This window comes from Odocoileus virginianus, chromosome 30 (assembly GCF_023699985.2).
Source record: "Odocoileus virginianus isolate 20LAN1187 ecotype Illinois chromosome 30, Ovbor_1.2, whole genome shotgun sequence".
In the NCBI taxonomy this organism is placed as follows: Eukaryota; Metazoa; Chordata; class Mammalia; order Artiodactyla; family Cervidae; genus Odocoileus; species Odocoileus virginianus.
The window spans coordinates 10747769-10753853 of record NC_069703.1 but is presented as its reverse complement, the minus strand read 5'-3'; positions in this window follow the sequence as shown (position 1 = coordinate 10753853).

Sequence of the window (6085 nt, the reverse complement as noted above, 5' to 3'; positions counted from 1 at the left end):
GATAAAGAACCTGCCTGCCATTCAGGAGACGCAGGAGACGTGGGTTTGATCGCTGGTTTGGGAAGATTCCCTGGAGGAGGGCATGGCAACCCACTCCAGTATTCTCGCCTGGAGAATCCCGTGGAGAGAGGAGCCTGGCAGGCTACAGTCCATAGGGTCGCAGAGTCATTCATGACTGAAGTGACTTAGCACACACACAAGAATGTATTTATTCAATCAAAAACATGTGTGTACTTAGCTGAAAAGTCAGAGCGTATCAAAAGGCTTATAAAGAAAAGCATTCACTTCCTGCTCCGTTTGTGTCTGATCTCCGTAGGCCTGCATTGAGAACTTGATGGTTGTTTCTTCTGTATTTACTTCATATTGATGCATCGCATGCTTATGTTACTGTGTAGTATTTATCCATTTCAGACACCAGCTCTTGGCGCCCTATAGTTGAAGAATTAGCTCCTTACATTCTCCTTCCTTCTCTCTGCTTTTCCGTTCCCCATCCTCACAAAATCACAGTGGAGGGGTCAATTAATGTCCCATCTCTTTACTGCTCGATTACACTCATGAAGTAAAATTCATATTTTATGGCAAAAACAGGAAAAGTTTAAACATAAATTTTTTTTTCTCTGCCCTTCGACCCCCCCTCTCCCACACTGTGTATTGTGTATCTGCACTATGCATCAACCAAGCCTCCTCCGTTGGCAGAAATACCTGCTCAACCATAAAGAGCAACATTCTTCCAGCATCAACAAGACAACTCCTTAAAAGATAACATTCCTTCTTGATCTTAGAAGGGGCCACATGACACATAGATCTGGATTGTGTAAACTGTCAATAATCCGTCATTTGATGTACAACCCTCTGTCTCAAGAAACTTATATAACCATGCCTTGACTTCTAACAGGTGGAACAATTCCCAGCACTTTCTGAGATGCTCTTCCAGGGTTATAATCCTCAATTTGGCACAAATAAAATTTTCCCTTTCTTTCTTAGATCGACTGATTAATTTTTTGCCATCACATTGCATAATGTTTTGCTTTTCCTGTTTTAATCATTGTCTTAATTTTCTGTGGATCTACCACTATACAAACATTTTTTTCCCTAAGCACTTCAATAGAAATTTCCAACAAAATACTTTATAATGGTGTCTCCAAACGCTCAAACAAATCACACAGTCCTCCAGTCCTGTGTTTCCTTGAGTCCCTGTCCTCTGTGGTCTGCTTCCATTGGTTGTGGTTGTTTGATTTGGTGCACACATGACTTCCAGTGCTTTCCTTCTATTGCTCAGCTATTTTCCATCTTCTCTGTTCTTATTTTCTGGAACTTGTATTAGAAGTGAGGCCGCCTTGATTGATCCCCTAAGTTTCTCCCTGCCTCCTCTGTTCCCCACCTCCCCGTAATTTTCCATCTCAATTTCCTTTGTTTTAGCTTTTTGGAAGATTTTATCACCTTAATCTAATAAACCTTCTATTGAATTTCACTTTGTAAAGCTCTTTTTTATTCCCTGTTTATTTTTGTCGACCCAACATCCCATTAGCTTCCAATTCTTGTTATGTGGACACTATACTCCTCTCTGAGGATATCAACTAATGCCTCTTTGAAGTTTTATTTTGTTCCTTACATTGATTGCATCCCCATTCCTTTTAAAATAATTTATTCATTTACTTATTCATCAAATATTTATTGACTATTTTTTATGTGCCAGGTGTTGTTCTGGGTGTTGGGAATACAGTGGTTGCTGAGATAAGGTCCTCTGACCTTATGAAGGTTATATCCTAGCAAGGGAGAATAATAATAAACAAATGAATTAAATCATGGCTATGAATAAAAGTGAAGCAGGATGAGGGTGTTGTTTGGATAGCTTCTCTGTCCATGGTTTCTCTATTCGCCTGTCTGCCACCTGGATTGGGATGACTCGAAGCCTGGGCTTAGCTGGACCTGTGAAGCAGAGAGCCTACAGGTAACTACTTCACGTGGCTTGGGCTTCCTCACAGCATGGAGTTGTTGAAGTGAGCTCTCCAAGACACCCAGGCAGAACTGCAAGTCTTCTATTGGTTATAGGAAAGTCACCAAGGCCAGTCCAGATTCAAGGAGAGGGGAGTAAGACCACACTTCTTACAGGGAGAATGGCAAGGTGACATTGCAGAATATATATAACAGGGGGAAAGGTTGTGCCATTTTTGGAAAATACAATCTACCGCAAGTTATAACTTCCTCCATTCTGTTAAACCAGTTGCTATTTCCCCATCCATCTCTTATTTTTCAACATTACATGTCTTGGTTGTTTCCCCTTCTAGTTTTTCCTTATAAGTTAGTATGCTTTTATTATTCCTTCACAGTCTAGTTGAGTGTGGAGAGAAGGAACAAGGATGTCTTCTCAGTTGGCTAGTTTGAAGTGTTATCACAAAATAATGGCTTCAGGTGACCCACCACCGAGACTGTTGAAAGTTGTATATGGGGAGACAAGGGCAGAGTTTAAGAACAGCTGAGATAAAATAATTTTTCTGTCTTCATTTTTCTCCCTTGGTTTACATCTGAAAAGAAGAAGGCACACAGAGGTTAGGGAAATTTTCAAAATGTTGCTCAACTAGCGTAAGAGCTGAGACTGCATTTAGACTTGTATTCCTCAAATTCTTTGGGTAATATTAAAAATCATAACAATTAAAAAAAAAAAAAGACCCAGGACTTCCTTGGTGGTTTAGACTTCTTGCTTCCAATACAGGGGATGTGGGTTCAGTCTCTGGTTGGGGAGCTAAGATTCCACAGGCTGCATGGTGTGGCCAAAAAAATAAAAAATAAAACAGAATCACACAGCTTTAAGAAATGTACCCAAGAACAGAAGTCTAATAAGCAAGCCAGAAAATATATTCAGAGGTTCAAGAAACTTCAGATAGTCTGAGCTAAGCAAAGCTAAGCAACTTTACCGCCAGAATTCTCTTAGGCTTTCATATGCTAAAGAACCCGTGGATCTCCTCGGAAGGATAAATGGAAGGCAGACTAGAGAAGGGGTGGTGGTTTTCCAAACATCTCTGACCAGTTTTGTAAGTTGTCTCTGGAACTGGTTTTTCATAGACCAGACTCTGGGAAGTGCTCATGCAGACCATAGCTGGGTAAATACACCCACAGGTGGTTCTCAGAGTGTTCCAGGTCCCTTTCTCGTATTATCAAGTAGCCACTGATATCAATTATCAACTGTATTGTCAAAATGAGCTACTTGTTTCCTCCACTTGATCACCAATAGACATGTGCATGGTACAATGGACGGTCATCGCAGACATTTGACCAAAGGGATTTGCAGACTTCAATTTGTAGTGGCAATTTTTCTGAACCTGTTTGGTTACCAGTCAGGCTCATCCAACCAAGCAATGTAAGGTAAGCCTTAGAGAAGATTCTTCACAATTGGTTTGTTTTTTTCAGAATCCCAACTTCCTTTGCTCATTGATAAAAAATTTGAGAAAACCTTCCTGTTCATGATTTATATGAAGTTATATGACTATTTTCAGACTTTTGGCTGAGTTGTTGTTCAGTCACTAAGTCATGTCCAACTCCCTGTGACCTCATGAACACACCAGGCTTCCGTATCCTTCACTATCTCTCTGAGTTTGTTTAAACTCATGTCCATTGAGTTTGAGTTGGTGATGCCATCCAACCATCTCATCCCCTGTCTCTCCCTTATGCTCTTGTCTTCAGTCTTTCCCAGCATCAGGATCTCTTCCAGAGAGTCACCTCTTCGCATCAGGTGGCCAAAGTATTGGAGCTTCAGCTTCAGCATCAGTCCCTCCGATGAATATTCAGGGTCCCTTTACTTTAGGATTGAGTGTCATTTCACTTTTGACCACCAGATGGCAGAGCACTGTCGTACTATGATGCTTGGACCTTCTCTGGAAGGTCTGTGCTTTGGCTGGCAGAGGAGGAGCTAGCTGTACCCGTGCCTTTGAGGAACGGTTTATTTCTAGAACACTTCGAACCTCAGAGTCTATCTTGTTTTAGTGATGCCTGGATGGACAGAGGAGCTTGGAGAGCTACAGTCCATACCGTTGCAAAAAGTTGGACATGACTGAAGTGACTTAGCACGCACACTCACCCATGAATTTATTTCTATGTCAGTTCTTAGGATAGGATAATTGAGCCATAAATAGGACTCATAAAAAAGAATTTCATTTTTTCTTAATGATTTGTCAACTGTACTATTTATTTGTGGGCATTTGTTGCTTCAAGGTCAGTTTTCTGATAACACAACTATATGTATATATTTTTTTAATTGGAAAAAGTAAGTTGAGAAATTTGTCAAGATTTAAAACTCTTTCAATTCAGATTGCTAATTTTGGAAACTGCAAAGACCCAAAGGGCTTAAAAACACTGCTACTTCTTGTATTTGCATTTCAAGAACAAGGATGTTACTATAGATCTTCATGGGTATAGGAGTTCCTGCCTTTCTAGTCAAAGATGATCTTTTTCAAGAGAGATGAGAATTAAAACACAGCTCAGATTCAGGAGGGAAGGGGGAAGGGAGAGATCTCAGGACAGAAAACAAGAGAACTCCGGGTGGTCTGGATGGAATATTTATGATTATTGGATCCATGAAGGGGTAGGGATGTCTCAAGAAGCCTTGAAATGAAGAAAAATTAAACATAGTATATTTATAACCAATTTGCCAGATATTCATCTCAAATTGGTTCTTGAAGGTGGGAAATTGAAGCAAAGCTTCAATTCTTCTCTGTACTTGTCCTCCATCGTTTATGCCCAGCCCTGAGATTTGGGAACTGCAGGCTTCTGTCTGTCCCCACCCTGTCTGGAAATACGAGTACACCGTCCTTCACCAGGCGCCCTGTCACGGAGGCTGGGGGATGAGAGGTGGGGTGGGTGGCTATTTACCAGCTCATGCCAAGTCCCTCTTAGAGCCCAGGGAACTCTGCTCCACACTCTGTAATGACATGCATGGGGAAAGAATCTGAAGAAGAGGGGGTATGTGTGGAACTGGTTCACTTTGCTAAAGGGCAGAAATTAACACAACATTGCAAACCAACTCTGTGCTTAGTTGCTCGGGCGTGTCTGACTCTGCGACCCCATAGACTGCAGCCCTCCAGGTTTTTCTGTCCATGGAGTTCTCCAACATTTCAATAAAAGATTTTTTTAAAAAAAGTTCCCTCTTAGCAGCTGATTAGCAGCCAATGAAGATGAGCGGATTCATATGAAGTCTTGGCCTGGGCTCCAAGATCTGTGTCATTTACAATGTGTATCCACGGTGTGGTGGGTCTGGGCCAGCATGGTCTGTGGCATAGCCTGGCTCCCCAGCATCTCCTCCTTCCTGGTGGCCGGAGTGGCCATTTCTTGCCAGGATGGTGCTCTTGGCCAGATCTTTGGCACCAACTTCTCTTCAGCTTCCCCATCTCCCTGGGAGGGCTCTGGAGCTCAAGCTCATTGTATTCTCTGCCCTTGAGTCTGGAAGCTTCGATTTCCCCTGGGGCAGGGAGAAAGCCTGTCCCATAACTCACGGGCTACACTGGTGTTCTCGCCAGCAACACAGCCGCCCCACTGTAGTCAGAGGCCAAGTGCCGATGAGAGCGCCTCGTTTTAATCTGAGCTCTGGGTGAGAAGCTGGAAGGATGAATGAGGTGCCCTTTCCCAAGGTCTCTTCCTGCCCTATAATTCTAAGTTTCTGCTGTGTTTTGAGACCCTTGAATTGTTGAGGTCAAGAGAGTGAAAGGCATTACGATTATTTATTGTCACAATTGCCATCTGTCTGATTCTCTGCTGACACCCAGGGCTCCTCATCAATCTCTATGAACATCAGATTACCACTGCTTAAGAGGGAAAAAGTGCTTTTATGAAAGATTTATCGAAAGATGCAGTTTGTGGGGACCACCTCCTTGGCACCTAAAACCGTCCAGAGGACCAGCGTAAAAAAGCCAGCTGCCCCAGAGCACATGGGGACGAGGAGAGGGGAGCCTGGATTTAGGTTCTTATAGGAGAGGTGGGGTTTTTACTTGGGCGGGGGTTGTCTGTGTACACACACCAGCTTTGCTTATATCATGTCTCCTCCTGCAAGATACACTGCTTATACTTCTCCCAACATAGAGAGTTTTTAAAAGCT